This window comes from Oncorhynchus keta, chromosome 34 (genome assembly GCF_023373465.1).
Source record: "Oncorhynchus keta strain PuntledgeMale-10-30-2019 chromosome 34, Oket_V2, whole genome shotgun sequence".
Taxonomy (NCBI): domain Eukaryota; kingdom Metazoa; phylum Chordata; class Actinopteri; order Salmoniformes; family Salmonidae; genus Oncorhynchus; species Oncorhynchus keta.
In genome coordinates, this window is record NC_068454.1 from 25,470,295 (window position 1) to 25,488,132 (window position 17,838).

General features: G+C 41.6%; 1 protein-coding gene across 1 annotated transcript in view; it reads right to left on the reverse strand.

The window, feature by feature from the left end:
* LOC118366866 (protein ITPRID2-like) overlaps window positions 1-17,794 on the reverse strand; it is a 63,265-nt gene extending 45,471 nt beyond the window's left edge. Inside the window, exon 1 of the mRNA XM_035749657.2 lies at window positions 17,692-17,794. The gene's annotated coding sequence lies outside the window, so the exon portion shown is untranslated. The remainder of the gene's footprint in view (window positions 1-17,691) is intronic.
* Between the last annotated feature and the right edge of the window lie 44 nt (window positions 17,795-17,838).

The window sequence follows — 17,838 nt, forward strand, 5'->3', positions numbered from 1 at the left end:
AAAGCATTCAGACCACTTGACTTTTTCTATATTTTGTTACGTTACAGCTTTATTCTAAAATGTATTTGTTTCTCATCAGTCTACACACAGTACCCCATAATAACAAAGCAAAAGCAGTTTAGAATTTTTTGAAAACGTATGCAAAAAAAACTAAACAGAAATATTACATTTACAGTATTGAGTATTCAGACCCTTTACTCTTTACTTTGACAGCGAATACAGCCTGGAGTCTTGAGTATGGTATGATGCTACAAGCTTGGCACATCTGTATTTGGGGGGTTTCTCCCATTCTTTTCTGCAGATCCTCTCAAGCTCGGTCATGTTGGATGGGGAGCGTTGCTGCACAGCTATTTTCAGGTCTCTCCAGAGATGTTTGATCTGGTTCAAGTCAGGGTTCTGGCTAGGCCACTCAAGGACATTCAGAGACTTGTCCCAAAGCCACTCCTACGTTGTCCTGGCTGTGTGCTTAGGGTCGTTGAACTGTTGGAAGGTGAACCTTCATCCCAGTCTGAGGTCCTAAGAGCTCTGGAGCAGGATTTCATCAAGGATATCTCTGTACTTTGCTCCATTCATCCTTTCCTCGATCATGGTCTGAGAGTGCCTTTTGGCAAACTCCAAGTGGGTGGTCATGTGCCTTTTACTGAGGAGTGACTTCCGTCTGGCCACTCTACCATAAAGGCCTTATTAGTGGAGTGCTGCAGAGATGGTTGTCCTTCTGGATGGTTCTCCCATCTCCATAGAGGAACTCTGGAGCTCTGTCAGAGTGACCATTGGGTTCTTGGTCACCTCCCTGACCAAGGCCCTTCTACCCCGATTGCTCAGTTTGGCCAGGCAGCCAGCTCTAGGAAGTGTTGGTGGTTCCAAACTTCTTCCATTTAAGATGGAGGCCACTGTATTCTCGGGGACTTTCAATGCTGCATAAATGTTTTGGTGCCCGTCCCCAGATCTGTGCCGACACAATCCTGTCTCGGAGCTCTACGGACAATTCCTTCGACCTCATGGCTTGGTTTTTGCTCTGACATGCACTGTCAACTGTGGGACCTTATATAGACAAGTGTGTGCCTTTCCAAATCATGTCCAATCAATTGAATTTACCACAGGTGGACTCCAATCAAGTTCCAGAAACATCTCAAGGATGATCCATGTACACTGGATGCACCGGTGCTCAATTTCAAGTCTCATAGCAAAGGGTCTGAATACTTATGTAACTAAGATTTAATTTTTTATTTAACTAGGCAAGTCAGTTAGGAACAAATTCTTATTTACAATGACAGCCTAAGGTCTCATATGCAGATGGAATGTTGGATAAAAGAGTGTGAGAAAGGGAAGAGGGAAAGCGAGATTAGTGTAATGTTTACATTTACATTTAAGTCATTTAGCAGACGCTCTTATCCAGAGCGACTTACAAATTGGGTGGAGGCTTTATTATAGCAGCTGTGTTGATAATCACTCTTTGCACTTACAGGCCTATCCACCAGATCAGACACTGAGACACTTACACCACTCATACTGACTAACGAACCCATTTGGGTTTGCATCCCAAATGGCACCCTGTTCCCTATATAGTGCACTACTTGACCATATCCCATGGGTAGTATTGCACTATGTAGGGAATAGGGTGCAATTTGGGATGCAAAGCTTGCCTCAAGCCAAAATACGACTATTACGTATAAGGGTGTGCTAAGCCAGGCAATTTGAAGCTGCTGCCTCTGGTCCATACCTCCTTATAAATATTTTGAAAGTGCTGATACTGCAGAACAATAGTGGATTAGCAGACTCTTTCCTTTCCCGGTCTGAAATGCAGCCAAACCAACCACAGCACAGAGACTGGAGGGAAACTAAAAGGCAGCCAAACAAACCACAACAGTAGCCTCATCGCGAACCAGGGAAGTTCCATGGCAGAAATTAGTTTGGGCAACGGTCAGGGAGGTGACCAATTTACACACAGAATGTTAACCTGTTTCAAAAAGGTCTTACTCACATCCGCTACAGAGAACGTGATCACACAGTAGTCCGGAACAGCTGGTGCCCTTGCAGTTGGGTTTCCCTTTGTAATCCGTGATAGTTTGCAAGCCCTGCCACATCTGTCGAGTGTCACAGCAAGGTGTCGTAGAATTCAAACTTATTGTCAGATATGCAAAATGGAGGGCGAGGGAGAGCTTCGTATGCGACTCAGTGTGTGGTGTAAAGGTGATTTAGAGTTTACAAAAACAAAATAATGGGCAATCTTAAAGATATTTTCATGTGGTAGCAAAGCAAAGCCAGCGTCGGATGAATGGCTACATGGAAAAATTCTCGCTCACCTGAGCGCTTCAGAACATGTCGTGAGGTTTGACTTTATCAGCGTACTACACTTTAAGTTAAAAAAAAAAACATTTGTTAATAAAACGCACACTGTGAGCCACACTTAAAAACAGTGATGAACATAACACACAGCACCCCCATGTGGGGGGAGGGTTCTTGAAATGTAACATCTGGGAGCCAGGGAACCATTCAAAACGGTTTTGCAATAAAAAAAATTCTCCAGACCTCCAAGGGAGGCATGACATCAATGTGATTTGAGGTATGGCAACACGAAACTAGCTTAACGTTGACCAAGGAAAACACCTGGCCTGGTAAAGACCTAGAGAACTATGAGTGTGAGACATTGTTTATTTATGTCTGTGTGTGTGGGTCTGTATCCTACACCACAGCACGTCTATGCTGCTGTCCAGCTTGGTCAGAATGAAGACTGTTCAGCTGTTATCATGCCCATCAATATCAAACTCCCTTGCGACCAAACATGTTGTAAAGAGGATACTTATATTTATACAGAACAAAAATATAAATGTAACTATTTCAAAGATTTTACTGAGTTACAATTCTTATAAGGAAATCAGTCCTTAGGCCCTAATCTATGAATTTCAGATAACTGGGAATACAGATATGCATCTGTTGGTCACAAATATCTTAAGAAAAAAGGTAGGGGCGTGGATCAGGAAACAGTATCTGGTGTGACCACCATTTGCCTCATGCAGCGTGACACATCACCTTCACAGAGTTGATCAGGCTGTTGATTATGGCCTGTAGAATGTTGTCCCACTTCTCTTCAATGGCTATACGAAGTTGCTGGATATTGGTGGGAACTGGAACGCTGTTGTACGCGTCGATCCAGAGCGTTGATCCAGACCCAGAGCATCCCAAACATGCTCAATGGGTGACATGTCTGGTGAGTATGCAGGCCATGGAAGAACTGGGACATTTTCAGCTTCCAGGAATTGTGTACAGATCCTTGCGACAAGGGGCTGTGCATTATCATGCTGAAACATGAGATGATGGTGGCTGAATGACACGACAATGGGCCTCAGGATCTCGTCACGGTATCTCTGTGCATTCAAATTACAATTGATAAAATGCTATTGTATTTGTTGTCCATAGCTTATGCCTGCCCATAGCATAATCCCAACGCCACCATGGGGCACTCTGTTCACAACGTTGACATCAGCAAACCGCTTGCCCACACGACGCCATACACGTGGTCTGCAGTTGTGAGGCCGGGTGGACATACTGCCAAATTCTCTAAAACATTGGAGGCGGCTTATGGTACAGAAATTAACATTCAATTATCTGGCAACAGCTCTGGTGGATATTCCTGCAGTCAGCATGCCAATTGCACACTCCCTCAAAACATCTGTGGCATTTTGTTGTGTGACAAAACTGCACATTTTAGAGTGGCCTTTTATTGTCCCCAGCACAAGGTGCACCCGTGTAATGATCATGCTGTTTAATCAGCTTTTTGATATGCCACACCTGTCAGGTGGATGGATTATCTTGGCGAAGGAGAAATGCTCACTAACAGGGATGTAAATGAAATGAGAGAAATTTGTGCGTATGGAACATTTTGGGGATATATTACTTAAGCTCATGAAACATGGGACCAACACTTTACATGTTGCTTCTATATTTTTGTTCAGTATAGGTCCCAGTCTGCACCCATTTCACACACCAACCTCCTGAACCCTGACCCGCTAACCCCTTTCAGCAGAACTAAAGATGCCCAGTTTCCACATCATGGGCCAAATGTGACCCATCATCCATCAGTTAAATCGTGACTGCCACCACATCCCAAAGACACACAACCAGAAAGGAAATACTGTGGACAATGGAGGTAATGGAATGGAGAGGTACTTTCTGAACTTGTGTTTAATTGCAAAATGTTTTGCTAGTGTGCGCTATTGAACACCAAGTCCCACCCCAAAACAAAGCGCTTAGTAAGAACTCCATTCAGCCAACAAGTAGTTTAAAATTGTAATAAAGTTGTCACGTCTTAAGAGAAAATATCTTGGCAAAACTCATTACTGAACTTAAGAGTGTAGGCTACAGGAGGTTGGTAGCACCTTAATTGGGGAGGAAAGGCTAGTGGTAATGGCTGGAGTGGAATCAAATCATTTACATGGTTTCCATGTGTTTGATGCAATTCCATTCACTCAGGCCATTTTTATGAGCCATCCTCCTCTCAATAGTTGTGTAGGCTTACATAAGTTATTTAATAGTTCTTCCAACCCCTTTGGGTTGTGCATTACATATGTGGTGTGTCTCGGGGGGTTGGTTTGTAAGTAAAAATACAAATTGCCTTTAATCAGCAAAGAAAATGCACAAATACAGTATCCAGTGTTTATCTTGTCAGAGATTTTGCTTCTATACGGACATACATTGTTTTTCTTAACCAGCTATCGGTTATGACCTTCTAAAACAAACACTATAGCACAGTAGCACTACTATGATGGTTTATTTTTTTATGCAGTGTTGCATAGATAGACTAGTCAAAATGGGTCAACCATAGTATCCAATCCTACTACAGCCCTCTTAAAAAATAAATTATCTCAATGAGATTACCTTACAAATAAAGCTTAAATGAAAATAAATAAATAAATAAAAAGAAAACTTCTGGGAAAATAGGCCTTCTATATCGGTGCCAACAAGGGCCTTTCGTTATGCCAAACTTCTTTCATAAAGTCCAGTTCAAAGTTAAACAAATTCAAACATTCTGTGGTCAAATATAATGACGCAGTCTACATCCCAAATGGCACCCTATTCGCTATACAGTGCACTACTTTTGACCAAAGCCCTAAAGGCCCTTGTCGAAAGCTGTGCAATATATGGGAATAGGGTGCCATTCAAGAAATAATGCCGGGGTTCAGAGCTGCAATCTGGCTATCTGAACCACGACTGTCTAGAGCGGTAACAGAATACCTTGGCCTGCCAGCCACCCCACTGCTTCGTCTAGAGCGGTAACAGAATACCTTGGCCTGCCAGCCACCCCACTGCTTCGTCTAGAGCGGTAACAGAATACCTTGGCCTGCCAGCCACCCCACTGCTTCGTCTAGAGCGGTAACAGAATACCTTGGCCTGCCAGCCACCCCACTGCTTCGTCTAGAGCGGTAACAGAATACCTTGGCCTGCCAGCCACCCCACTGCTTCGTCTAGAGCGGTAACAGAATACCTTGGCCTGCCAGCCACCCCACTGCTTCGTCTAGAGCGGTAACAGAATACCTTGGCCTGCCAGCCACCCCACTGCTTCGTCTAGAGCGGAAACAGAATACCTTGGCCTGCCAGCCACCCCACTGCTTCGTCTAGAGCGGTAACAGAATACCTTGGCCTGCCAGCCACCCCACTGCTTCGTCTAGAGCGGAAACAGAATACCTTGGCCTGCCAGCCACCCCACTGCTTCGTCTAGAGCGGTAACAGAATACCTTGGCCTGCCAGCCACCCCACTGCTTCGTCTAGAACGGTAACAGAATACCTTGGCATGCCAGCCACCCCACTGCTTCGTCTAGAGCGGTAACAGAATACCTTGGCCTGCCAGCCACCCCACTGCTTCGTCACGTACACACACGTACGCACATCCTTTTCTACTGACATTGTGCAGTCAGCTACCACAGCATTACACTGACTGACACAAACACACTCCATTCTTCATTGTGATGTATCACAGAGCAATGCAGCGCCAGGGTGTCACCTTCCTCTGCTGTGTCCTCTGTGTAAAATGCACTTTAAAATCCTAATTAACTTGAAGTTTGCAAACTTGGATGCAAGTCCTGAAGAAACACATACAAATTATTAAGAAGAAGAAGAACATATTTGGGTGAATTTGGAGCCTTTGTTCATGTTTCTTCAGGGCCCCCATACTACACAACGAGGATGAGGAATTTGCTGTTTGGGGTAAGTTTCTCAAAAATGTGAAATCACAAAAAAGTTGTATGGAGCCTTCTATAACATGCCATTTACACCCACAAATGATTTGATATAAATACGGCTGCATTGGACCTTTGAGTTCTACCAAATAAAGCTGAAGCAATATCATGTAGCATTAGATCCCAAACAAGCCTGAATGACCCAAGTACTGGCAGACCTGACAAGTCAAGAAGAGTCTCAAACTCTCACGAAATATTATATATCCTGGATATGTCAAACAGACTGGGTTCCAATCCAAATAAATCTGAAATGTAAGACTACGTTTTATTTAAGAACAAAGTGACACATTGCTTATGATAGCATCACTTTTGGTATTTTTGTGAAACTCTCATTCCGACAGGGTCGAGTTTAAGCCTAAATTTCCGTTTCAATTCAAACAGAGCGTCGTCGAGGCGATGTGAAGTTAAGATTTATCCCAGATATATCCTGAGGAAGAAGAAACTGTGCTTGACCTAAAGACGCTCCAGGACTAACAAAGCATGCACACACACACACGTGTCAGTGTTTTCCTGCTTGGATCCAGCCAAAGGTTTCACACCTCTGGTACCCCTGCCTCTCTGTGAATATCCTCACCACAACCTATAAAATGTGTCACTTCAACCCTCTATCCCCTAGTAGAGGCACGCAGACCGGGTGTGACCACTAAAGTGCGTCCAAAATGGCACCTTCATCCTATATGTAAAGAGCCTAGCGTGCCATTTGGGATGAAGCCTATGCCTAAATAACAGTGCAGTGGTTTAGAGAGTGACCCAGCAAAAATAATTGCTGTTGGCAAACTTGACCATGACCCTGGTTTACAGGTTATATAAACATAAAAAAGGGTAGGAGAAGTTGTGTGTCAAGTTCAACCCATGTCTATCACTTTCACAGCTGAAGAAGAGCGAGATGCAAAGTTGGGGAACAGAATGGCGATTTGTGCCGTCATTCTATAACCAAACTTTGCATCTGCACTGTTCTTCAAGCAAATGTGTTTTTGTACAATTTGTTGTGGTATTTGTTAAAATAATAGTGCATAGTGTTGTCTGGTTTATTTAACTTTACAATTGGTTTCTTTAACATTATCATTGTTTTTTGTTTGACATACAATTTAAAGTGAAACATTGAGTATCAAATCGAATCAAATTTTATTGGTCATATACATCATGGTAAGCAGATGTTAATGCGAGTGTAGCGAAATGTTTGTGCTTCTAGTTCCAACCATGCAGTAATATCTAACAAGTAATCTAACAATTTCACAACAACTACCTTATACACACACATGTGTAAAGGAATGAATAAGAATATGTACATATAAATATATGGATGAGTGATGGCCGAACGGCATAGGCAGGATACAGTAGATGGTATGGAGTACAGTATATACATATGAGATGAGTAATGTAGGGTATGTAAACATTATATAAAGTGGCATTGTTTAAAGTGACTATTACATCCCAGTTTTAATTATTAAAGTGTCTAGAGATTTGAGTCAGTATGTTGGCAGCAGCAGCTCAATGTTAGTGATGGCTGTTTAACAGTCTGATGGCCTTGAGATTGAAGCTGTTTTTCAGTCTCTCGGTCCCAGCTTTGATGCACCTGTACTGACCTCGCCTTCTGGATGATAGCGGGGTGAACAGGCAGTGGCTTGGGTGGTTGTTGTCTTTGATGATCTTTTTGGCCTTCCTGTGACATCGGGTGGTGTAGGTGTCATGGAGGGCAGGTAGTTTGCCCCCGGTGATGCGTTGTGCAGACCCAGACCTCACTACCCTCTGGAGAGTCTTGCGGTTGTGGGTGGAGCAGTTGCCGTACCAGGCGGTGATACAACCCGACAGGATGCTCTCGATTGTGCATCTATAAAAGTTGGTGAGTGTTTTTGGTGAAAAGCCAAATTTCTTCAGCCTCCTGAGGTTGAAGAGGCGCTGCTACGCCTTCTTCAAAACGCTGTCTGTGTGGGTGGACCATTTCACTTTGTCCGTAATGTGTAAGCCGAGGAACTTAACTTTCCACCTTCTCCACTACTGTACCGTCGATGTGGCTAGAGGGGTGCTCCCTCTGCGGTTTCCTGAAGTCCACGATCATCTCCTTTGTGTTGTTGACGTTGAGTGGGAGGTTGTTTTCCTGACACCACACTTCGAGGGCCCTCACCTCCTCCCTGTAGGCCGTCTCGTCGTTGTTGGTAATCCGCATCACTGTTACCTTGGAATTGCCCACAGGACTGGACAGTGACTTCCACCCTGTCAAAAATTGTCTGTGGACATTATCTTCACCTCCTGTGACTGCATGCCTGTCTTACTACTGAGTGATTAACCGACATCGGTTAAATTATTTGATAAATCAGATCCAGCTTGAACTGTACGATGTAGTAGGGAGTATATTCTACATATTTTAGTGCATAAAAATGTGGTAATGAACTCAAATTAGCATAATCCATTGCGCATCTACTTGTCCGGTCTATTTACTTTATGACTGCTACGGAAGAGAGAAGAATGTGTGATCGTGAGGCGATATAGATAGCAGATGTTGGTTCGCAAGGTATCTAAGTGATTGATCTTTGGTATTCAGCAGTCATAAAAGTATGCCTTATTTACTTTTGTAGTTCTTCAGACAGCAGCTCTATAGAGATTAAATAATAAAGTCATCAAGTAAAACAAATGTAATATACACCACTGAAATATGATGTTAATGTTAATAAATAATGGTTATATGTGATAAGCGGTAATTGGCAGTTATTAACATTACTTTAACTAAATATTTCAGTTGTGGATATTACATTTGTTTTATTTGATGACTTTATTCATGGGAATTGTATTAATTGTTTTATTCTGTGTTGTTCAATCCACACAATGCAGATTGCATTAAATGGTTAAAGAAAAAAAAGGGACTAAAATCCATTATTTATTTTTTTTATAGTCAAACCGAAAGTGAACCGACCCCAAAAAGCACTAATCGCTCAGCACTACTGCCTTTCTGTCCACATAGATGCCTGTCTGCTTGATTGCCCTGCCTGTCCACCTGCCTGCCTTTATGCCTGGCCAGCAAAGGGTACAACAGGCTGGAACACAGCAACACGCAATGTACAGTCCTGGAGCATTATCATAACATTTGTCAGCCAGCTGAAAATTATGGGTTTAATAGCATCCACCTGATATTAGAAACAACAAACTACTACTATAGTACTGTAAGAGATTTGCTGGCAACATTTTACAGTGAGTCACTTCCATGTAAAAAGGACCCATGAGCACCAACATGTGACATTCATAGGAGCATATCAAATTGGTTGTTGATCATTGCTAGACAACCATTTTTATGTCTTGTAGTAGATTTTCAAGCAGATTTAAGGTAAAACTAACTCGGACACTCAGGAACATTCTTGGCAAGCAACTCCAGTGTAGATTTGGCCTTGTGTTTTAGGTTATTGTCCTGCTGAAAGGTGAATTAATCTCCCAGTGTCTGATGGAAAGCAGACTAAAGTTTTCCTGTAGGATTTTGCCCGTGCTTTGCTCCATTGTTTATTTTTTATCCTGAAAAACTCCCCAGTCCTTAAAGATTACAAGCATACCCATAACATGATGCAGCCACCATTATGCTTGAAAATTTGGAGAGTGGTACTCAGTAATGTATTGTATTTACCCCAAACATAACACTTTGTATTCAGGACAAAAAGTTAATTGCTTTACTACATTTTTTTGCAGTATTACTTTAGTGCCTTGTTGCAAACAGGATGTATGTTTCGGGAATAATCTGTACAGGCTTCCTTCTTTTCACTCTGTCAATTAGGCTAGTATTGTGGCATAACTACAACATTGTTGATCGTTCCTCAGTTGTTTTCTCCTATCACCACCATTAAACAAGAGTATGTAACTGTTCTAAAGTCACCATTGGCATCTGTGAAATCCTTGAGCGGTTTCCTTCTTCTCCAGCAAGTGAGTTAGGAAGGACGCCTGTATCTTTGTAGTGACTGGGTGTATTGATACTCCATCCAAAGTGTAATTCATAACTTCACCATGTTCAAAGGGATATTCAATGTATGTTTTTTTTCCCCATCTACCAATAGTTGCCTGCCTTTCTGCGAGGCATTGGAAAACCTCATTGGTCTTTCTGGGTGAATCTTTGAAATTCACTGCTCGACTGAGGGACCTTACAGATAATTGTATGAGTGAGGTCTGTAGAAAATGAAGTGAAACAGTATTATTGTATTTGTGAGGTACATTGAAAATGACGTGAAACAGTATTATTGCACAGTTTGAGTCCGTGCAACATATGTGACTTGGTAAGCAAATTTCTACTCCTGAACTTATTTATAATTACCATAACAAAGAGGTTGAATACTTATTTACTAAAGACATTTCAGCTTTTCATTTAATTAATTTGTAAACATCTCTAAAAACATAATTCCACTGCCATTATAGGATAGTGTGTGTAGGCCAGGGACAAAAAAAATCTCAATTTAATCCATTTTAAATTCAGGCTGTAACAGAACAAAATGTGGAAAAAGTCAAGAGGTATGAATACTTTCTGAAGGTATACATTCAACCATTTTCCATCCTAAAATTTCGGAGTAAGCAAAAGCTTTCATTTATTGTCAAACAGGTGGAAAATGGGTTTTAGAATACAACTACCAGAAAGGTATGGTGTTCTTTGGATGCAACTCAGCATTCTTTGTCCTCCAAACACGACGAGTTGAGTTTTTACCAAAAAGGTCTAATTTGGTTTTATCTGACCATATGACATTCTCCCAATCTTCTCCCGATCATCCAAATGCTCTCCAGCAAACTTCAGACGGGCCTGGACATGTACTGGCTTAAGAAGGGGGACACATCTGGCACTGCAGGATTTGAGTCCCTTGCAGCGTAGTGTGTTACTGATGGTAGGCTTTGTTACTTTGGTCCCAGCTCTCTGCAGGTCATTCACTAGGTCCCCTCGTGTGGTTCTGGGATTTTTGCTCACCATTCTTGTGATCATTTTGACTCCACGGGGTGAGATCTTGCGTGGAGCCCCAGATTGAGGGAGATTATCAGTGGTCTTGTATGTCTTCCATTTCCTAATAATTTCTCCCACAGTTGATTACTTCAAACCAAGCTACTTACATATTGCAGATTCAGTCTTCCCAGCCTGGTGCAGGTCTACAATTTTGTTTCTGGTGTTCTTTGACAGCTCTTCGGTCTTGGCCATAGTGGAGTTTGGAGTGTGACTGTTTGAGGTTGTGGCCAGGTGTCTTTTATACTGATAACAAGTTCAAACAGGTGCCATTAATACAGGTAACGAGTGGAGGACAGAGGAGCCTCTTAAAGAAGATGTTACAGGTCTGTGAGAGCCAGAAATCTTGCTTGTTTGTAGGTGACCAAATACTTATTTTCCACCATAATTTGCAAATAAATTCAATAAAAATCCTACAATGTGATTTTCTGGATTATTTTTTTCTAATTTTGTCTGTTATAGTTGAAGTGTACCTATGATGAAAATTACAGGCCTCTCGCATCTTTTTAAGTGGGAGAACTTGCACAATTGGTGGCTGACTAAATACTTTTTTGCCCCACTGTACATCTAAATACAATAATTCTGAAATTGAGACCCCTGCCATCTAATATCAACATATTTTGTTTAGGATGCATTTTTTTTTGTCTCCTGTAAGTTTAAGAAACATTGCCTTGTGCCTTGAAATTCCATTCCCAAGTAACAAGAAGTAACAAGTAAAGGTAGACCTACCAATTAGTTTGTTTTTTACATTTTGTTCATGAAGTGATCAAAAAGATTCTCGGTGACAGAATTTCTGTTATGTTCAACTGATAACTTTTCTTTCTCTATCTGTAATCTGGTGGTTAAAGCAAGAGTGTGAAAAGTCTGGACAAGTCCTGCCTACATAGGAAATCGATGGACGTTGAAAATTTGTTTAAATTTGGTCAGTCCGCCCTGGCATTGATTTCAACGTCCACAGAACTAGTTTTTTGGTCCGGTCTGGACCAACGTTCATTTCAACATCCACAGAGGTCTTGACCAGCCATCATTTGGCCCAAACATAGACGTCCATGATTGGTTCAGATTTAATCTGGTCCAGACCAAATCTGAACCAATCATAGATGTCTATGTTTCACTAGTTCGGACAACACACATTAGAGTACAGTACATTACAGTAAAGCACAGTAAAGAAAATGAGTATAGATCAGTACAGTCCTGTGCAGTACAGTAGAAGATTAGTTCTGTGCATCGCAGAGCACACTAGATTTGAGTACACTATAATGTACTGAACTCCACCGTTCTGTACTTTGATGTCCAAACTTGTGACACTTGGGCTGCGTTTAGACAGGCAGCCCAATAATGGTTATTTGAAAAGAAGAAAAAAAGCCCAATCAGATCAGCTAAACAAAGCCATAGACGTTATAATTGGTTCAAATTTGGTCCGATCCTGAGCAACCAAATTTGGTCTTGTTTGGTGGCGGAGCGCATTAAAATAATAGCCAGAGTAGAATACAGAAATATGCATGCAAAGGAGGATATTGCATATTTCTACCTTTGCGTACCTATTTAGGATACATCACCATGAAGAGAATGACATTCACAACCATTTTTGTGTAGTACAGCTCAAGGACACATGATTCAATTCCATTACCTCAACTCTGTTACCAGATGTAAAGCCACTTAACTTAGAATAATCCAAATCAAAATATGTCATGGGTGACTTCATGAAATCAGGACAAAAAGCATTTAATCCATACAATGGTCCTTCCAATGGTCATGGCCAAAAGTTGTAGGAGTGACACAAATATAAAATGTTCAAAGTCTGCTGCCTCAGTCTGTATGATGGCAATTTGCATATACTCCAGAATATTATGAAGAGTGATCAGATGAATTGAAATTAATTGCAAAGTCCCTCTTTGCCATGCAAATGACCTGAATAACCCAAAACCATTTCCACTGCATTTCAGCCCTGCCACAAAAGGACCAGCTGACATGTCAGTGAATATCGCGTTAACACAGGTGTGAGTGTTGAAGAGGACAAGGCTGGAGACCACTCTGTCATGCTGATTGAGTTTGAATAACAGACTGGAAGAGTCAAAAGGTGGGTGGTGCTTGGAATCATTGTTCTTCCTTCGTCAAACACGGTTACCTACAAGGAAACACGTGCCGTCATCATTGCTTTGCACAAAAAGGCCTTCTCAGGCAAGGATATTGCTGCCAGTAAGATTGCACCTAAATCAACCATTTATCGGCTCATCAAGAACTTCAAGGAGAGCGGTTCAATTGTTGTGAAGAAGGCTTCAGGGCACCCAAGAAAGTCCAGCAAGTGCCAGGACCGTCTCCTAAAGTTGATTCAGCTGCGGGATCGGGCACCACCATACAGAGCTTGCTCAAGAATGGCATCAGGCAGGTGTGAGTGCATCTGCAAGCACAGTGAGGCGAAGACTTTTGGAGGATGGCCTGGTGTCAAGAAGGGCTGCAAAGAAGCCACTTCTCTCCAGGAAAAACATCAGGGACAGACTGATATTCTGCAAAAGGTACAGGGATTGGACTGCTGAGGACTGGGGTAAAGTCATTTTCTCTGATGAATCCCCTTTCCGATTGTTTGGGGCATCCGGAAAAAAGCTTGTCCAGAGAAGACAAGGTGAGCGCTACCATCAGTCCTGTGTCATGCCAACAGTAAAGCATCCCGAGACCATCCATGTGTGGGCTCACTCACAACTTTGCCTAAGAACACAGCCATGAATAAAGAATGGTAACACATCCATCCAACACATCCTCCGAGAGCAACTTCTCTCAACCATCCATGAACAGTTTGGTGAGGAACAATGCCTTTTCCAGCATGATGGAGCACCTTGCCATAAGGCAAAAGTGATAACTAATTGGCTCGGGGAACAAAACATCAATATTTTGGCTCCATGGCCAGGAAGCTCCCCAGACCTTAATCCCATTGAGAACTTGTGGTCAATCCTCAAGAGGCTGGTGGACAAACAAAAACCCACAAATGATGACAAACTCCAAGCATTGATTATGCAAGAATGGGCTGCCATCAGTCAGGATGTGGCCCAGAAGTTAATTGACAGCATGCCAGGGCGGATTGCAGAGGGAGGGTCAACACTGCAAATATTGACTCTTTGCATCAACTTCATGTAATTGTCAATAAAAGACTGACACTTATTAAATGCTTGTAATTATACTTCAGTATTCCATAGTAACATCTGACAAAAAAATATTTAGAGACACTGAAGCAGCAAACTTTGTGGAAATTAATATTTGTGTCATTCTCAAAACTTTTGGCCACAACTGTATATTTGACATTTTTATCTAGCATAATTGAGAAATGATTTATCAAAGTTGTGATATTTATGACATATTGGCCTTACCCAGGCCCAGGGGTGTTGTGCTGCTTGTTAAAGAAAGTTTTGATCAAAGTTGAATCAATGTCTCACAAGATCACTTAATGATGAATTAGTATTCTACATTAGTCTAACAATCGGTGCATTCGAAAAGTATTCAGACCCTTTGACTTTTTCCACATTTTGTTTTGTTACTGTCATTCTAAAATTATCATCAAGCTACACCCAAATACCCCATAATGACAAAGAGAAAACAAGTTTTTAGAAATTGTAGTAAAACAAATCTCAGCAAAAACCAAGCCATGAGGTTGAAGGAATTGTCCGTAGAGCTCTGAGACAGGATTGTGTCGAGGCACAGATCTGGGGAAATGTACCAAAATATTTCTGCAACATTGAAGGTCCCCAAGAACACAGTGGCCTTCATCATAAATGTAAGAAGTTTGGAACCACCAAGACTCTTCCTAGAGCTGGCCGCCTGGCCAAACCGAGCAATTGGGGGGAGAAGGGCCTTGGTCAAGGAGGTGACTAAGAACCAGATTGGAGCTCTTTCAGAGTAACAGAGTTCCTCTGTATAGATGGGAGAACCTTCCAGAAGGACAACCATCTCTGCAGAACTCCACCAAAGCCCTTCGTGGTAGAGTGGCCAGACGGAAGCCACTCAGTAAAAGGCACATGAGAGCCCGCTTGGAGTTTAAAGGACACTCAGATGATGCTTCCTGACACGATCTGCTCTAAAGTTTGATCAAATAGTAGTTACTTACATAATTCAGAAGATCTAAATGTATATTTCCATTAAACTAATTGAGATCAAATTGTTTAATGCAGATGCAGCTTGGACGTTTCACCCATAAACAATGAATAATTATCCTTTACCATTGACAATGACCATAATTTGGTGTTCAAGGTTAAAGGGGGGCTGAACTGACTGATTTAGCCTTGATTTAAATCCTGGAGGCATGCTTTCATGCTTTGATGTGGGTGTCTCTTGTGTGTTCGCACGTGGGTAGGGCTGTGAAAGTCATGGAATTTTGGATGACGGTAATTGGCCAGCCAAATGACAGCGGTCTCCGTAATTCTGACTTTTTTGTTCTCTCTCTCCTCCGCACCTGACTGCATGTGCAGCCATAGAAATAGAATAAAGCCTGTTCTATTCATTCTATTTCTGTGTGTGCCGCTGCTGCATTGTATGGGGCTCGTTTGACACAACACCTTGCTTGTTTCAGCAAGGAGCAACAAAGTTTCATCACGTTGTTAAGAGTCCATGTTACCGCAGAAACGCACTCAACAGCATTACTCATAGCCGCAGGAAGTAGGGATGCTGAGGGTGCTGCAGAACCCCCTGAAAAATGTAACATCTTGCTGCGGCTAAGGCACGAATGCCTGGCCATCCCGTCCTTCAGTCAGCAGTTAGTTCCAAAAATACACACATTTGTATTTATTTTTAAATGGTTACAACAGTTATTTTATTGTCATGACGGTCTTCATCCATAACCGTCGGTGACATGGTTATACGGTAATATACTCTACAGGCATGTCAAAGTTCCAGAGGGGGATGTCTGCTACTTTTAGAGATTTATGATCAAATTTGTAAGTATTACCAACAGAGGGAATGTGAAAATGGATTCAAACTGGTCGCCCTCTGCTGGTGAATTGCAGCACGTGCAATGATAGAAGTAAAACGAGGGCTGTGATTGGTTACATTGCCAACTATGACAATTTCTCTGTGTAAAATGGTTGATTACTTCAAAAACTAGCAGAGGTGGCACTCTGGAATTTTGATTTCCCCATAGAGTATTTTATGTTTAACAATATATTGAACAATTTGTAAAATCAACTATTTATATATTTGTGTTTATATTTGTCAATTCACAAATTAAACTAACAAAATTGTTATTGAAATCAAAATAAAACTCATCAGGGACAGTGTTATGGGCAGGCCTCAGGGGGCCTGGCCTGCCCTGCCCTGCTACTGTACTTCCTTTCCCATCCAAATAAGATATTGAAATATTGATCATTTATTTGACCAAGAAGCACACTGGCAGGAAGACCATCCTTAAAAAGTTTAACTTTGAAACGCTCCTTTACCAACTGCCTCAGACCAATCATCGAATAGCAAAGTGATCATTAAATCATGTTTTCCCCTTCCGCGTCAACTAATACACAGAACATCTCCACTAAACACATAATGAATACGTTTGTCTGTCTCTCTGTGACCCTGATAACTTAAAAACAAAGTTGACTAAAGTTGCCAATGTCTTTGCAATTGTTACAAACCGATAAAAGTAGCATATGCTTCCAATGAAAAACGACATAACTGCACTAAAATATACTGGAAATACAGTAGGCCTATAGCCTACAATACTATATATTTCAATCATACTGGCTACTGTCTATAATTCTTTACTTTATTTCGTGCATTGTTTAGGATAATGCGCAACGATATTTGCAACAGTGGTTGCTATTTCCCTATAGAAACTGATGAGTCTTCAGTATTGTGGAATAATTAGAATGGTAAAGTATGATTTGAATGGAGAAAGCTAATCCGAGAGCAGCGCTGCTTTTATTTCGATCCTCCAGCGCGAACATTCTCCCTGCGTGGTGTTTTTGGAAACGCATGTTGTATCTTCGACCATTGTAGGGACGACGTAAAGTTAAAACACTCATAAACCTAAAATCCATCGCTATCGGGAAAGTAGGACTAGAACAGTCTAAAGATAATACGGATAAAATCCAAAGCAGAACAAATGCTACTAAAACAGATAGGCCACAGTCAGCAACGTGTCGGGCGATATCTCGCAAGCTGTCAAGGACGGTTTATTTATTAATTCATTCATTAAAAGTTGTCTAAAATCGAGTTAGTCTCTCACCTGAGATGTTTTGCCCTATCCTAAACTATTTACCCAAAGGCTAGTCGTGTCTTACACCGTCATATCCTATGCATTTACATTGTTTTCTGACTTATATTTGCCGTGTAAATGTCCCCTTGACATAAAAACTGTTAATTTGTATCCCAACAATTACTTCGGATATATACGAAGAGGATTGAAATCAGTGACAACTGAGGTCCATGTGAATTGCATCAGGCAAAGTGCGCCACAGTAAAAGTTTTAGCATCAGATTTCTAAACATCATCGTATGTAATGTTTCAATAAACACTTATACCTACCATTGTGTTGTGGGTTGGAAAGGAGTTTGAAGCGTTAAAATGCAGCTCCGTGGAAATGGAATCTGACAAATTTTGTAGAATTTAATTTACCCGAGTCTTCCGCTTCCGGGCGGAGTAAAGTAACATAACAAGGGGCGCGCAGCACTG